At 44.5% G+C, this 16425-nt stretch overlaps 1 protein-coding gene and 1 long non-coding RNA gene across 8 annotated transcripts in view; one reads left to right on the forward strand and one right to left on the reverse strand.

Moving 5' to 3' along the window:
- The window catches only part of Epcip (exosomal polycystin 1 interacting protein), a 31975-nt gene extending 17054 nt beyond the window's left edge, over positions 1–14921 (reverse strand). For 5 of the 7 annotated variants that reach the window (XM_016002094.3, XM_042259530.2, XM_042259528.2 and 2 more), the window contains exon 1: positions 13000–13194. The gene's annotated coding sequence lies outside the window, so the exon portion shown is untranslated. Of the gene's footprint in view, positions 1–1938; positions 2457–12999; positions 13195–14648 lie in introns of those variants that run through there. The other 2 variants (XM_076549199.1, XM_042259529.2) reach the window with 2 other exon arrangements.
- On the forward strand, positions 1934–13503 carry LOC143268162 (uncharacterized). The gene is made up of 3 exons (XR_013043860.1): positions 1934–2354; positions 4007–4153; positions 13165–13503. It is a non-coding gene; the product is annotated as an uncharacterized LOC143268162 (long non-coding RNA).
- Positions 14922–16425: the final 1504 nt, after the last annotated feature.

Consider the following 16425-nt stretch of genomic DNA (forward strand, 5'->3'; position numbering starts at 1 on the left):
GCACTGGGAAGTCTTAGGGTAGGATCCCAGAAAGCCTCTTGAGTTTCCAGCACTTCCCTTTTCTCTGGGTGAGTTCCAGGAACCCCCTGCAGGGGGCAGGTCAGAGATAAACAGGGTGGTGGGTGTTAAAGGGGAATGATGTCCTTGTTGCTTAATATTTCAGAACTCATAAAGCAGAAAGTTCAGTGAACTTGGATCTCCTGCTGACCTTTTCTTAATGTGCTGTTTTTTCTTTCTTCTTCACATTCCACAATAGCACAAGGGATGAGCCACTGCATTGTCACATGACCTTCCAAAGTGCCAGACACTGAAGTCACCCCTCTGTGGGTGAAGATCATGCATCTCTCTGTCACTGTGGCTTACAGGGTTCACAGTGAGGCAGGACCCAAGCACACCATCATTGGTGCAGTCGGCATGTAGGGCGACTTAAACTCTTTGCTTAAATTCGATATTTAATAGTAAACTATTTGCTATCATCTCACAAACTTGTTAGTATGAAAAAAAAGGAAAGTAAAAATTTATGTCTCGAATATTGAAATTTTGGCAAAATTAGCTTCAGCTACAATTTGAGTCATTATTGAACTCAACTTAAAATGTCTTTGTGACTGTTCACAGAGTTGTGATTGGGCCAGCCTGAGAGCCATTCTGGGTCCCATGTCTTTCCATGTGGTGCCGAATGACACTCCTACCACACAGGTTAGAAACAGAACAAACCAAATGTTCATTAGCACTATTACTGCTATGTATAAATACATTGTAACAATCATGGTACTAAGCTCTGTTCACAAACTACAAAGTTTCCCAGTGCCAAAATCGTAGTAGTAGTAGTATTAGAACTCTGTCAGCATGCCCTGTCAAGACATACCCAGAAGCCACTTCAAAGTTAGAAGCACCTGGCATGTTCACTGCATCTTGTACCAACAGCTTGATTCAAGAACAGTCTCAGTGGAAAACTCCCCTCTTTGCCTCATATTTTTCTATAACAAGTCAATTCAGATTTACAACCAAGTATGGAAATAGGGAGTTCTGAAATTATTAGTGAGCTAACCTGGGAACTGAAGGAATTAATTGTCCATTCCCATATCTACTAATTCAGATGTGTGTGTGTCTGTGTGTGTGTGTGTCTGTGTGTGTGTGTGTGTGTGTGTAATATTTAAAGGAACTGCAGGAGTACAGATGTAATAAAATACATTATTTTTTAAATTACCTTTAGTTATTTTGTACATGGCGGGGGGTGCCCACCTGCAACAGTGAGTGTGGAGGTCAGAGAACAACTTGGGAGAGTTGGTTCTCTCCTTCCATCATGTGGGTCCTGAGCATTGACCTCAGTTTGTTAGGCTTGGTGGCAAGCACTTTTAACCACTGAGCCATCTTACCAATCCCCAAACACAATTTCTGATTTCCTGGTCCCACCAAATGATAGACAGACTGAACAGTGGCCCCTAAAGATGCCTCTATCCCAATCCCCGTAGATGTGATAGATAAGCTTACAAAGTGGTAATATGTGTCCAGCTAAGCCCCATCTCCTAAATGTGTGTGTGTGTGTGTGTGTGTGTGTGTGTGTGTGTGTGTGTGTGTGTGTGTTTTAAGATTTATTTATTATGTATTCAGTGTTCTGCCTGCATGTATGCCTGCTCGCCAGAAGAGGGCACCAGATTTCATTATAGATGATTGTGAGCCACCATGTGGTTGCTGGGAATTGAACTCGGGGCCTCTGGAAGAGCAGTCGGTGCTCTTAACCTCTGAGCCATCTCTCCAACTCCTTCTCTTGAATGTTCTACAGTGTCTCCCAAACAAGCACCCCCAGCTGGGGACCGAATGTTCAAACACATGAGCATGTGGGGGACATTTCCCATTCAAACCATAGAGAATGGCAGGATGGACTTCTCAGCTGGCATTAAGTTAAGGCTCTAAAGATAGGGAGCTGACCATACTCACTGGGGTCCTTATGAAAGATCACAGGAAGAGACGGGAAAGAAAAAGGCAGTGACCGTTCTGTGACTACAAAACAGGAAGTGTGCGTAGCCTCCAAGAGCTCCACAGGCAAAGGGGAGACCTGGAGGTTTCCTGAAAGAAGCAGCCCTTCAGGCATGGGCTTGGCCCACTTGTTTGTTTGGGGAGATGCTGGGCAGATGTGCTGTGGACATCAGGTTTCTATTGTGACAAAGCCCTGACTGTCTTGCTGACAGCTGGTCTCCAGCCCTTAGCACAGACCCTGATGGACAGGAGTGCCTTGAGTGTATTATTCTAATGATCCCCCACCACAGCTAAGCCAAAGATGGACCTGCTTGGTCTTTGTTTCCTTTTTGACTTTGATATTCTAGAACTGTGGAATGTATCACGTCATCAAATCAGTAAGCAGGCCAGACAGGGTTTCACATACCTGCCATCTCAGTGACTCCAGAGGCTGAGGCAGGGGCAAGATCAGACCAGCCAGGGCAACATAGCAAAGCTCTGGCTCCAACAAAGCAAAATCCTGCCATGTATGGTGGTGAACACCTTTAACTCCAGCACTCAAGAAGCAGAGGCGGGCAGATCTCTGGGAGTTGAAGGCCAGCCTGGTCTACATAGTGAGTCCCAGGACAGCCAGGACTACATAGAGAGACCCAGTCTCTAATAACAAAACAAAAAACAAAAAAGCAAAATCTACTTTGTTCTTTAGCAAGAATTTCATCCCGTGGCTCAGCCACGACAGGGAAACCATGATGAGTTTTTGTGTGGGTGTGAGACAGTAAGCATTTGAGGTCACTGTCTTATCTATTGGGTGTTGCATCATCTTAAAAGCCATATGTATTGGGCAAATGTTTCCCTCAAGCTTCTGAAACTTTGCCAGCAGGTCTAGCCTGGGTTTGAGCTGGCCTCAGACCTTCCCAATGAATCTGATGAGGGAATGGGGTTAAGCACACTTGCTTAGAATGGGGTTCATGAGCCCCATGTCAGAGGCCTTGAGTGCTTACATCTCCTACCACAACCCTCTTGAGCCTGAGAAACAGAGAGTTAATAAGTATACAGATGCCCCCACGATATCCAAGAAGGGATTCTAACACCCTGCCTCACAGTCTTGAAGACAGCCAAACCTGTAGACTTTATATATAAGCCATATATAGAGACAATATTTGCATATAACATATATACACATCCTCCTGTATACTTAAAATTGTACTAAACTGCAATATAAATGCTATATAGTCATCTTGCTGCATTATTTAGACACTGCATGTTCAGTATAGACATCAAAATATTTCATGAATATTTCCTATCTGAGGCTGATTGAGTCTACAGATAGTGAACCTGTGGATTCAGAGAGCCAACAATACAGTTCTCACAGACACTGATGAGCAGGACAAAACCCTGTCCTTATCCTAGGTTGAGGGATTGTGACGGCCACTGCTGTGAAACCCTCCCACAACCTGTTAGGAGCGTGGTCTATAAACTAACTCCAGGAGAACCTTGCTCAAACGCTGGGCTAGGATCCTGGCTGAGGCTGCCAAAGGCCTAAGGAGGATCCTGATCACTTTGTTAAGAGGTGAGAGAAGCCGGGCGTTGGTGGCGCACGCCTTTAATCCCAGCACTCGGGAGGCAGAGGCAGGCGGATCTCTGTGAGTTCGAGGCCAGCCTGGGCTACCAAGTGAGTCCCAGGAAAGGCGCAAAGCTACACAGAGAAACCCTGTCTCGAAAAACCAAAAAAAAAAAAAAAAAAAAAAAAGAGGTGAGAGACAAGAAAGGCTGCCGGGCCTTTCCCATGTTATCTGCCTGTTTCCAGAACAATGAGGGGTTTCGGGTCCCTCACTTGTAGTCGACCACTGTTACATTTCCAGTCTCTCCAGCTAGTTGTTACCTATGAGTCTTAGGCTTTTTGTTTTCTTCTGCCTTCAAGTTCAAGGTCCAACCATCAGACTTTGAAAGAAAAGTAACAATAGAGTTTTCCTTGGGTGACTTAAGATGCAAATATTGGAAGCAAAGGACATTTAAACTTTATTCCTTTTTTGAATGATTTTTTTAAAAGGAGTTTTAAAATTACTTCCGGATGTTACGACTAAAACTAACATGACATCTGGGAAAAGAACAAAGACAGTTGATCAAATTGAAGCAGCTTCGGTTTGCTACAGTGATGCATTGATACTGGATCATGAGTTGTAACAAATGAACTAAGGTAAGATGTTTTCTCCACACAGTGCCCCTCTGTGCTATCTGCATGTTCTTTATGGCAAACCTAACTCTTCTAAAACATGCTTATTAAAAGTAGTGCATCCTGACTCTTCAAAACTCATTCTTCTGTGATGGCAGGAGCTCCATGAGATAATCTAAGTATCACAATTTGGGCTAAACAAAATGCCCACAAAGTAGGTAGGAAGTACTCCAAATGAATTCTTCAGACTTATAGCCACAGAGAAGATTCTGGCTTTCTTAATGGCTGTAATGTTTAGTATTAGCTGCTAACTTGACAGAATCTAGAATCCCCTCAGAGATTGGTCTCTGGGTATGCTTGTGGAGGATTATGTTCATTGTGCTCCTTGGGATGGGAAGATCTGCCCACTCTGGGCGGTATCATTCCCTAGACGGGCTCCTGGACTAAGTGAAGGAAGGAAGGAAGCTGAGCAGCAGCAGACGTATATCACCCTCTGCTTCCTGATTGGAAGCAATGTGACCAGTTACTTCTGCATCCTGCCACCTTGACCTTCCCAGCATGATGGATGGTACCCAGGAACTGTGAGCCAGAATCAGCCCTTTCTCCTTTAAGTTGCTTTTGTGGAGTATTTTATCAGAACAACAGGAAAAGGAACTACAACAGTAATAGTGGAGGCCAGGCACTTCAGAGATGCAAGTGGGAAGCAGACTCTTAGGAATTGCCCCAAACGAGGAGGGCAGAGGCATGAAGGAATGTCTTGGGATGAACCCTGAGTGGTGTGTATTCAGGGAGGAGTTGCATCTCTGGGCTCCCAGCATGTTTTATTTTCCAGTTCTGACTTGATTTCTCCTGCGTGTTGCTTACATTGCCTCTTCAGTTTGGGGACGGTTTATTTTTTGTATCTGCTGAGAAACCGTGTCCGTTTCTTAAGTTGCCTTCAGCTCTCATGTCTTTCCGGGAACTTTATTAGGCTGGCAACATGGCTATTACCACAGAAGACGGACAGTGCTTGCTCCAAACTTACTTTTCTTTGAGCATCAAACCAGTTTACAATAAAATACGCTAAAAACCAGCCTTGCTAAGCAGACCTGTGATCGTATAGCCTGCTACCTGTGTGAGCATTGTGAGCCTCTTCAGTCAGGCTTGGTTTTGTAATTACACCATTAGAACAATCCCATCAGTTTCTCAGAGACCCGCCCTACAACATTCCCAATCCAACAGCTAATTCTCTGGTCTCACTGCTGCTGACGTATCGCCACAGTTTGACATAGTTAACTACCTCCTCCTCCTCCTCTTCCTCCTCCTCCTTTTCTGCCTCCTCTTTCTTCTTCTAAGGCAGGGTATCACTATGTAGCCCTAGCTGACCTTGACCTCGCTATGTAGAACAGGCTGGTCTCAAACTCAGACATTTGCTTCCTTCTGTCTCCTGGGTGCTCCTGTTCCCTTCTAGAGTGAGCTTTCTATTCTTTTGTGGCACCGTGGCTCCTGAGCTTTTTACTGTGCCCATGGCTTCTCCTTCTGTCTCACCCCCCTCCCCTGTCCTTGGATGCTCAAGCTCATGGCCTATTCCTTTTTTCTAGTGCAACCTCTTTCCCCAGGGTTTTCATGATGTTCCTGGCTTTCTACTTCATCCATGTTGACGATCATCTAACCTCTCTGATCTCCTAACCTCTTCCCTAGGTTTCAGGCTCAGATGTAGAGTATTTGACATGAAAGTTCTTCCTGAAGGTTTAGTAAGCATTTGTCAAACACACAGCTCATTTTTTCCCCAAGTAAATTCAGATTTCTAGGTAGAGGAGAAATTCTAGTGCCAGTTTTTTACCGTCCCTAAGCTCTGTGTTCTCAAGGCTAAACATAAAAACTGATAGTCATGTTTGGGTTCACCAGATTCCAGGCTGCTTCCCACCAGAGACCCTCCAGTCAGCCCATGTGGTGTAGACCCCAGTAGGCTATCTATGCTCTCCCTCCCAGCCACTCTCCATTCATGTCCCAAATTCTCACAGCTGCTTCCAGAGACTACCACCTCTTCCCAGCCATTCTCTGTCACTTGGGACTCTAGATCAACAAACCTTTAGCCAAATTGAGAGAGAGAGAGAGAGAGAGAGAGAGAGAGAGAGAGAGAGAGAGAAATTAATACAATTAGAGATGAAAAGGAGTCATTTCTAGATATATACAACTTACCTGATTTAAAGCAAGATGAAATAAATAATTTAAAGAGATCCATAATATCAGATGATATCAAACAGTAATTATAATTTCCCATCTGAAAAAACCCCAGGGCCAGCTAGTTGGGTTTAGTGTGGAATTCTACCAGGCCTTCAAAGAACCAACTCCAGCACTCCTAAAATTATTTTGTAAAATAGAAAATGAAGGAATATTTACAAGTTCTTTTTACAAAGCAAGTATTACCTGGACACCAAAACCAGACAAAGATGCAGTATCAACAAAAAATGATAGGCCAGTCTCTCTGATTGGACATGCATGCAAAAATTCTCAACAACAAAATACTTGCAAACTGGACTCAAGAACACATTAAAATGATTATCCGCCATAACCAAGTTGGCTTCATCCAAAGATGGTGGGATGGTTCCATACATAAGTCAGTACATGTAATCTACCACATACAGAAACTCATGGATAGAAACTACGAAAGGCCTTTGACAAAATCCAGCATCCCTTCATGATAAAAATCCTAAAGAATTTATGGATATAGGGAACATACCTCAACATAATAAAGTTAATATATAGTGAGTCCACAGCTAACATCTTGTTAAATGGAGAAAAACTCAAAAGCATAGCCACTGAAATCAGGAACAAGATAAGGATTCTATTTTCCCTCCTCCTGTAAAATAAAATCCTTGGAGTCTGAGCTAGAGCAAGAAGATAAATGAAGGAGACAAAAAGGGTACAAATAGGAAAGGAAAAGTCAAAATATCCTCACTTGCTGATATAATGATACTATTCATAAAAGACCCCCCACGACTCTACCAGGAATTGCTACCGCTGATAAACACATTCAGCAGAGTAGCAGGATACATAATTACCCTGCAAGGATCAGTAGTCTTCCTAAACACACAGATACTCTGGGAAACAGTGCCAGGCACAATAGTCTAGAGATACCTTAGAATAGGCTTCAGCAAGGAAGCCAGAGACTCACACAGTGAAAACTTTAAGACACTGAAAAAGAAAGCGAAGACGATACCAGCAGATGCAAAGCCCTCCCATGCTCGTGGATTGGTAAGATTCATTTTGTGAAAATGGCCATCCTAACAAAAGCAATCTATAGATTCAACACAATCTCCATCAAAACTCAAAAATTCTTCACAGAAATGGAAAAATCATCTTAAATTTTATATGAAAATACTAAAGACCCAGGATATCCAATATTGAAAAACTAGGAGGTACCACCACCCCAGATTTCCAGATATACTACAGAGCTATAGTAACTAAAAATAGCATAATATGGCATAAAAACAGACACATTCATAAGTGGAATAGAACTGAGGGTCCACATATAGGTCCATACTCCCCTAGATGCCTGATTTTTCACAAAAGGCCAACAATAAACAATAGGGAAAAGACAGCATCTTCAATAAACGCTGCTGGTTAAATTGGGGAACTTCATGAAGAATGAAATCGAGTGCTTGTCTCTCACCCTGCATAAAACTCAACTCCAAATGAGTGAAAAAAAACTTCAGCATAAGACCCAATACCCTGACTCTGATAGAGAAAGAAATCGAGACTGAGCTGGAACCCATAGGCCAAGGAAAGGACCTTCCAGACAGGACCCTGGTATCACAAAATGGGGCCCCACGAAACTAAAAAGCTTCTGAACACAGGGCACCATCATTCTAGTGAAGTGGCAGCCTACAAAATGGAAAAAACCATCACCAGCAATACATCTGACAGAGGTTGTTAGTGTCTAGAATACTCAAAGAATGAAAAAATTAAACATCAAGAAAACAGACAACCCAATTCACAACTGAGGATGAAACTGAACAGAGAGCTCTCAAAAGATGAAATACAAATGGCCGAAAAACATTTTTAAATGTTCAATGTTCTTAGCCATCAGGGAAATATAAATTAAAATTACTTTGAGATTCCATCTTACTCCAGTCAGAATGACTACTATCAGAAAAAAATTAACGACGCCTAATGCTGGCAAGGATGTGGAGAGAGAATAATGCTTCTTCTCTGCTGGTGGGAGTGAAAACTGGTGCATCTACTATGGAGGTCAGTGTGGCGGTTACTCAAAAAGCTCTAACTAGATCCACCACAAGTCGGTATATCATCCTTAAAGCTCCACGTCCTCTGTAAAGACAGCTATCGCTGCTCATCCAAGAAATGTAATCATTCCAGATGTCCAGAACTGACGGATGAATAATTAATGTGTCACATTTGTGCAATAGAATACTATCCAGTGATGAGAAAAACAAATTAGGAAAACCACAGGTAAATGGTGGAGCTGGGGAAAGTCATTATGAGTGAAGTGGCCTAGATCCAGAAAGAGAAACTGTGGTAGTTTGAAAGAAAATGGTCCCCAAAGAGAGTGGCACTATTAGATATGGCCTTGTTGGAGGAAGTATGTCACTATGGTAGCAGGCTCTGAGGTCTCTTTTGCTCAAGCTTCCCTCACTGTGACTGTCAGTTGCCTTCCTGTTGCCTGCAAGACGTAGCACTCTCAGCTCCAGCACATCTGCCTGCACGCCGCCATGCACTCTGCCATGATAAAGGACTGAACCTCTGCACTGTAAGCAAGTAATCCTAGTGAAAACTTTTCTTTATAAGAGTTGCCATAGTCATAGTGTCTCTTCACAGCAAGAAAAACCGAAACTAAGACATAAACCTTTGGTGTTTTCTCTCATATTTCTGTTAGCTTTGAATCTACAGATATGAGTATTTCATTGGGAATACCTATAGAGATCAGGAAATTAGTAATGGACCATGGGGTGCTCTCAATGGAGGATAGATATAATGAAGTGATATGAAAGATTAAGAGAGACTAATGGAACAGGAAGGGTTAAATGTGAGTTGAGGGGATTGGAGGACAGGGTAGAAGAATGAATACCAGGAATGACAAATAACACTAAAGACTTCAAAAACAGTTATATGGAAACCCTTTCAAAATCAGTCTTATGAGTGTAGAAAGTTCCTAAAATACATAATGGATATGAAGAGTTGAGGTAGGATTTCTCTGTAGTGGGGCAGCAAAGCCCCTAATAGACATCTCAGGCTAACAAATAAAAAGCCCAGTGCCAAGAATAGGTTTCCTCTTTTGGAGTTGTTAGCCAGTGAAGTCCCATGGACCTTTAAAAATTACAAGTCATCGTCATTGCTATAGGCCATGGTTTTGGGTATAGGGTCTAGGATGATGGAGATTGGTCTACTCTCTAGACTATGAAAGACCCTGTTGTTGAGGACACTACACACTCGAGCCATAGAACATGGAAAAATTGAGCTGGTGCTAACCTGGAGCTTCAGCTGATTTTCATGGTGTTGGAAGGTCTTAAGCATGCTACTAGAGGAGAAAAGTAGTCAATAGCCTAAACCTGCTAGGAACCTTGCAAACTATGGCAATGACCAATGTCTTTGATTGATTTTTTATTACTGTGAAGAGGCACCATGACCACAGCAACTCTTATAAAGGAAACATTTAACTGGGGCTGGCTTACAGTTTCAGAGGTTTAGCCCATTATCATCACGGTGGGAAGGAAGCATGGTGGTGTACAGGCAGACATGGTGCTGGAGGAGTTGAGAGTTCAATATCTTGATCTACAAGAAGCAGGAGACTGTGCACCACACTGGGCATAACTTGGTCATATGAGACCTCAAAGCTTGACCCCACAGTGACACACTTCCTCTAACAAGGCCACACCTCCTAACAGCCATGTCCTATGGACCAAGCATTCAAACACACGAGTCTATGGGAGCCATTCCTATTTAAACCACCACAACCAGCCTGGCCAGATGTGGCCACTGGTACAATAGTGGCACAAACATCATGAGAGTAACCAACCACTTTCTGATCAAATTTAAGGCCTGGTCCTCACTGTTACTGGGGCCAAGAAACCATGGTTGGATAGGTCATAGGCCCTCGAGGATAACCTATTACTTTATTATGTTAAATTGACATAGCATTAAAAAGACTTGTAATGATTTCTTACAGATGAGGGGTCAGAAAGATTCTAAGAGCTAGAGGCAGTGGATGACCGCAGGGAAACAATGATACATCAGGGCCAACGCACATGTGAACTCACAAGGGTTGTGACAGTATGCACAAGATGTTTGCAAGTTCAAGTCAGACAAAAACCCCAGCGTGGAGAGAGAAGGCGGACACAAGTCCTGCTCCTAGCCAAGCAGGAGTTGGCAAGTGATAACCGCTGGGAGCCAGAGGGGGGGTCAGGGTAGCCCTGGTCTGTCACCCGTGCCCCAGTGAAAGACCACACGTTATAGAACACATGGGCAGCACCAACTGGCTTATCTTCTTTTAAAGGGTACAAAGTTGGGTGGGTGGGTAGGGGAGGAGGTGGATCAGGGAGGAACTCGGGGAAGGGATGAATATGATCAAAACACATTGTAAGAAATTCTCAAAGGAATAATAAACACAACGAGAAGAAAAAGATACCACCACCAACAAAGAAGAAAAATGGCTGCCAATAGAAGGCAATGTCCTTTACAAAGTGACAGACAGCCTTCTAGCCTGCCGAAACTGACTGACATCAGGCCAAGTACTCTCCATATTTTTTATTCACTAGATTATTAAGTTTTATTTTGGAATAGGTCTCGCTATGTTGCTCTGGCTGGTCTTGAACTCCTGAACTCGAGTGATCCTTCCACAGGACCAGTCGGCACCACAGACACACACCTGGCTTGACTTAGTAATGCTAACATGGAATGTGCCAGGTGCTGCTTAGGTCTTCAGGCCACTGACGACTTGCAATAACCCTGTAAATAGATAGCAGACGCCCACTATCCTGTTAGAATGGAGACACAGAGTGGCTGGATAACTTGTCAGAGATCCAAGATCTAGTTAATAATGGCTCAGACTTTAACCCAGACAGCCAAATGCACCATAAGGAGCCAAAGTGAAAACACAGTGCTGTTACTGAGCCCAAGGCCATGGGCAGACTCCATTGATGTCCCACACCTCGTAATCTATTGCTAGACTCTGAGGCCTCTAACTGAACTGTCTATGGAAATCGTATGCTTAATGAGATGAATTAAGTGGGTTCTGTTTTACATAAACACTTCAGAAACGCCCTTTGGAAAAAAAAAAGCTGGCATAAATCAGAGAGGTTCAAACTCTTCATTAGAAGAGAAGCTAATATAAGCCACGTGCTGCTTCAACTAATGTGGGTATGGAGTGTGGTACAAAGAACAGGTCAGTGGGAACCTCAGGAATCTCTCACAAAAATGGGTGGTTACCTCTCCTGGGCATGACAGATTTGGCAGTGAGCAAAACCTTCCATTTTCCCCCTGGAGTGGCCTGGAATATGCTCAGGTAATCTATTCACTGGCTTTCGAACCCATGGCTTTGCCCAGCTGCCCACTGGACAGGGTCGGGCTGTTTGGACTGACTGCCGTCCACGCTGCTGACCTCTTACTTGTCTCTTAAAGGCACAGACACCAGCCACTGGGCACCGGATCTTCCAAGCTGATCACTCGCCAGTTTTAAGCAATGAAAAACCGGTGTGGAAAGGAAAACTGGAAAATACGACTGAGCCGTTGAAAAGCACTAATTTCCATAAACACTTTACTGAAACCATTATTCTCAGAAACTGACCTATTTCTGTCAAAAAAATTAATGAAAAAATTGTTTCCCCTCCAAACATATTGCATTATTCAATCTAAAAATAAAAGTTAAGAACTTCTGAAGAATCGCCCTTTCTGTCTCTCTTTCCCTCCCTCTCTCTCCCTCTCTTACACAAATAAATAAATAAATAAATAAATAAATAAATAAATAAATAAATAAATAAATAAATAAATTCAAAACAAGTTTGTGAACAATTGAAGTTTGGAGTTTCAGTATTTTATAAGGACTTCCCCCTATAAATATCTCATACAATGCTTGAACCACACTCCTCACCCCACATATACCACCATCCTTTTTGCTAAAATCTGCCAAGAGCATGTTTATAAAACAATAAAATCGATGAAGGAGTGCGTATGGACTATGGGACTTGCATTCAAACACTCGTCTTGTTTGTTATTTATCTCATTTCCCCACTTTGGCATAAAAGCATCATTTTTTTTTAAGTTAGCTAGACAATCTGCCTTGTGATGCTTATTTAAGAAGTTTACTGTTTGCTTTTTCATTTCGTGCTGTCTGAGGAGTAAACTCCATAAACCCTGACATGTAAGTGGGATGTAGACACCACTGAAGGATAAAAGCAAAGCGCCAAAGCATCCCAGGCTACGCTCCTTCCCAGCTCTTGAAGTTCTTTGTGATTCACTACAGAGAAGAGACGGGATCTGGGTCTGCTTGCTTTCCTTGTTACTAGGTAGAAAAGACTTCCTGACAGAAGAGACTAACCAAATCTTTAAAAATAGAAACAAGTTCAGATTCCTGTCTATTTAGGGACTAATGAGAAGTCCATTTCATTCCTTGCTTAATGCCCTGAAAAGTGTTTCCTTTAGAAGGCAGAGGACGGTGGAAAGCTATCCAGTTGCTTGGAAGCCCCGAGCGTTTGGTGGTGCCCACCACCCTTCCGGGACCTATTCGGGGGCTGTGGCAGTTCCGAGGAGGTTGCCCTTGATAGAGCCCCTCCAGCAGACTCGGAACTTTCCGGCCAGGCAGCCCAAAGCCTGAAGGTATTAAAGTTGTCTGTTGAGCGGACAGGCTTTTTAAACAGAGCAGAGGCGCTACTCACGTCTCGCGGCTCCGCCGCCGGGCCTTGCCTCTCCCATCTGCAGCCTGCGGATCTCGTCCCTGGCCACTGATCCTTCACCCTGGCTGGACAGCTGGGTTCATCTGCAAGCCGGGGTGGAATGCGTGGTCTCGTGGTCTCTCACTTGCTGTTCTTTTCCGTTTCCAGAGGGCCAGCGGCCTGGTGGTTTCCGTGGCAACCAGAAGGAAGCTGGCTGGCCTACCAGTTTTATTAACCACACAGCGGGAGAGAACCTGTCTCTCTGGGGCTGTAAGCCGGGAAGTTTCCAGAAGAAACTGAGGGTACTGCTGCTGTAGACTGACCCCAAAGGAGAAGCGCAAATGGGAGAAAGTCTACCCTGGCAGGAAATTGGATGGATTAATAGTGGACTGAGGAGATGCCTCGATACTTTTACATCCACGATTTGTTCCACTCTCTTAAGTAAGCCTGATAAATTGTTACTGGTGGTGAGTGCCTCAGCTGGTATAAACTGTGATTGCTCTAAAAGTCTCTTTCTCTCTCATTAACTCATATTTTTAAATGCTAGAAGCCAGGAAATAAGTAAATATGAAAAAAAAAAAAAGAATCTGTGTCCGTTAAATCATGGCTTAGTCCAATTGGGGCTCCTACAAAATGTTCTAAACCATGAGGCTTAAAAACAGAAACTGTATCTTAGTCTTTGGAGACAGGGAAACTTAAGGGGGGAGGGGGAAGGGCTCCAGACTTCAATGTCTGATTGTGTGTTTGTGTGTGTATGTGTGTGTATGTGTGTGTGTGTGTGTGTGTGTGGCATGTCTAGGCTCATAGACAGCCAATCTTCTAGGCATGTTCTCACAGCTCTTCTTTGACTACTAACCCCATTCATGAAGGCTCCACCTTGTGCCGTAACATCTGGTCTTTAGTGACCAATGAGGGTTTACTAAGTATGGGAGGAGTCAGACGGATGGAGGCAGGTCTCACGAATATAAAGCACTATGGGACCAGAGAATTGGATGGATAATTGCTTGGATGTGGAGTAACAGTGTTCCAAAGAGAGTAGCACTTGTCCATCTGTCCATTCATCCATCTGTCCATCTGTCCATCTATCCATCCATCCATCTATCCATCCACAGACCTTACCACACACAAGTCCAGGAGACTTGAAGGACATGGAGATAAATAGGAGGGATTATACAAGCTCACTGTGATAAACATGTGAAGAAAGGAACAAAAATAATACGTGCACATGTTAGAGATGGAGTGGATTCCTTTAGCCAGGGAGATGGGAATTTGAACGGTACCATTTGATCAGGGCCCTAAAAGAGGGCCAGGACTGGGGTGGGAAAAGTTTGTGTTGGGGGCTGTGGCACTCGCCTGAAGGTCAAGGGACAATCTCAGATAGATGCTGGCCTTTACCTTCCACCTTGTTTGACTCTCTCTCTCTCTCTCTCTCTCTCTCTCTCTCTCTCTCTCTCTCTCTCTCTCTCTCTCTCTCCCCTCCCCCCACCCCACCCCCCGCCCCTGCTGTGTACCCTAGTCTAGATGGACAGAAGTTCCCTGCTCCTCTCCTCCCTCCAGGGGCATTGAAATCCGGCACAGGCACTCCACAGCCGGCTCTACAAGGGCTCTGGGGTCTTGAACTGGGACTCATGCTCACATAACAAGCACTTTACCTGCGTATTCCTCTCCCGACATGTGGTTTCTCATGGATCCCGGGGGGTCCAGGTCCTCAAACAACTGGGCAAATGCTAGAGCTTAGGTTTAGAGATGGCAGTCCCAGGCCTAGTGAGCTCTTCTGAAAGCCACCAGACCACGGTCAGGACAAAGGGACCCGGCAAGTGTCTGCTCTTGCTGGTTTGGGGTCCCATTGATGGCAATTTCCTCCCAGCTGAAACCTTGGCCTCAGGAGGGCAGGGAGGTCCGAGAGGTAAAGAGGAGACCGTGCTCGTGGGAGAACGGAAACTTGGAAGGTGCTCCAGGGCACCTTGCCAGCATCTAAAAGTCGATAATCAGCTGGCAGGGAACAGACTGACCAGCCTGTGGATCTGCAAAGTGTGCAGGGCCCAGGGAGGGTACAGCTCTGCCAGCCGCTGTGTTGGCTTGGGCTTTTCCAAAATGCAGGTCTTTTTGTGTCACCCCTGTACCTTGTGAGTAACCCTTCACCCCGTTCCTGTTAGTGACCCTGATAAAAACTCACTGGTAGCCAGGTGGTGGTGGTGGCACATACCTTTAATCCCAGCACTCGGGAGGCAGAGGCAGGCGGATCTCTGAGTTCGAGGCCAGCCTGGGCTACAGAGTGAGATCCAGGACAGGCTCCAAAACTACACAGAGAAACCCTGTCTCAAAAAACTAAAACAAAAGAAAACACAGCAGCAACCAAACTAGTCAGTGGCTCACCAGGTTGCCTACTGGTGTGATTGTTACTTTGTTACTTTGGCCTGTTGCGGTTTCTCTTTCTGGAGTGAGGAGTCAGGTGTGCGTTCTATCTTCCCAGGAAAAGTCTAACCTCAGCCAATGTGAACACACACTATTATACACCACACATACTACTTACACACTATACACACCTCACACACTATTACACACGGTATATACACCACACACACTATTGTACACACTATTTACACCACACACACTATTACACACACTATACACGGCATAGTGGAGCTCGGACCTTGGTTCAGGTCTTGACTCCATTACCTTTTTCCACAGTTTTGACAACTTTGAGCCTCCACTTCCTCATTTGGAAGTTGGGGTGTGAGGCTTTTCGGAAAGGCTGAGTTGAGGACTCGGTGAGACCATGCGCACTGATGCCGGAAAAGGGGATGGGAGGCTGGAGAAAAGCCCCTCCCCCCAGTCAGGCCTGCTTTCCTCGATGGCTGAGCATCAAGCATTTCAAACCAATGGACAGAATCAAGGAAGACTGCCTAGTGGAGGATCCCTTGCATTGCTGAGTACTGCCTCCAACAAGAGTGTTATCAGCCGGGCGGTGGTGGCACACGCCTTTAATCCCAGCACTCGGGAGGCAGAGGCAGGCAGATCTCTGTGAGTTTGAAGCCAGCCTGGTCTCCAAAGCGAGTTCCAGGAAAGGCACAAAGTTACCTTGAAACCCCGTCTTGAAAAACCAGAAAAGAGTGTTACCAACACAACCCAAAACACAAATAGACCATGCGTGTAGGTGGCTTTTGAGTTTTACATTCCCAACACTCCTCTCTCCCCTCTAAACTGACAATGCACCAATAAAACTGCCTCACAATTCCATTTTTTAAACAAGGGAACCCTTGAAGCTAAGAGGAGTAAATGAGCCAGCTGTATTAGTTACTTCTGGCTGCTGTGACAAAATACCCCACAAAAGCAAACTAATGAAGAGGGGGCTTCTCCTGGCGTGCAGGTTGGGGGGGCTATTGTCCATGGTGGTGGGGGGCCATGGTGTTGGGAGAGCAGTTGCAG

The sequence above is a fragment of the Peromyscus maniculatus genome, chromosome 12, assembly GCF_049852395.1.
Source record: "Peromyscus maniculatus bairdii isolate BWxNUB_F1_BW_parent chromosome 12, HU_Pman_BW_mat_3.1, whole genome shotgun sequence".
NCBI lineage: Eukaryota > Metazoa > Chordata > Mammalia > Rodentia > Cricetidae > Peromyscus > Peromyscus maniculatus.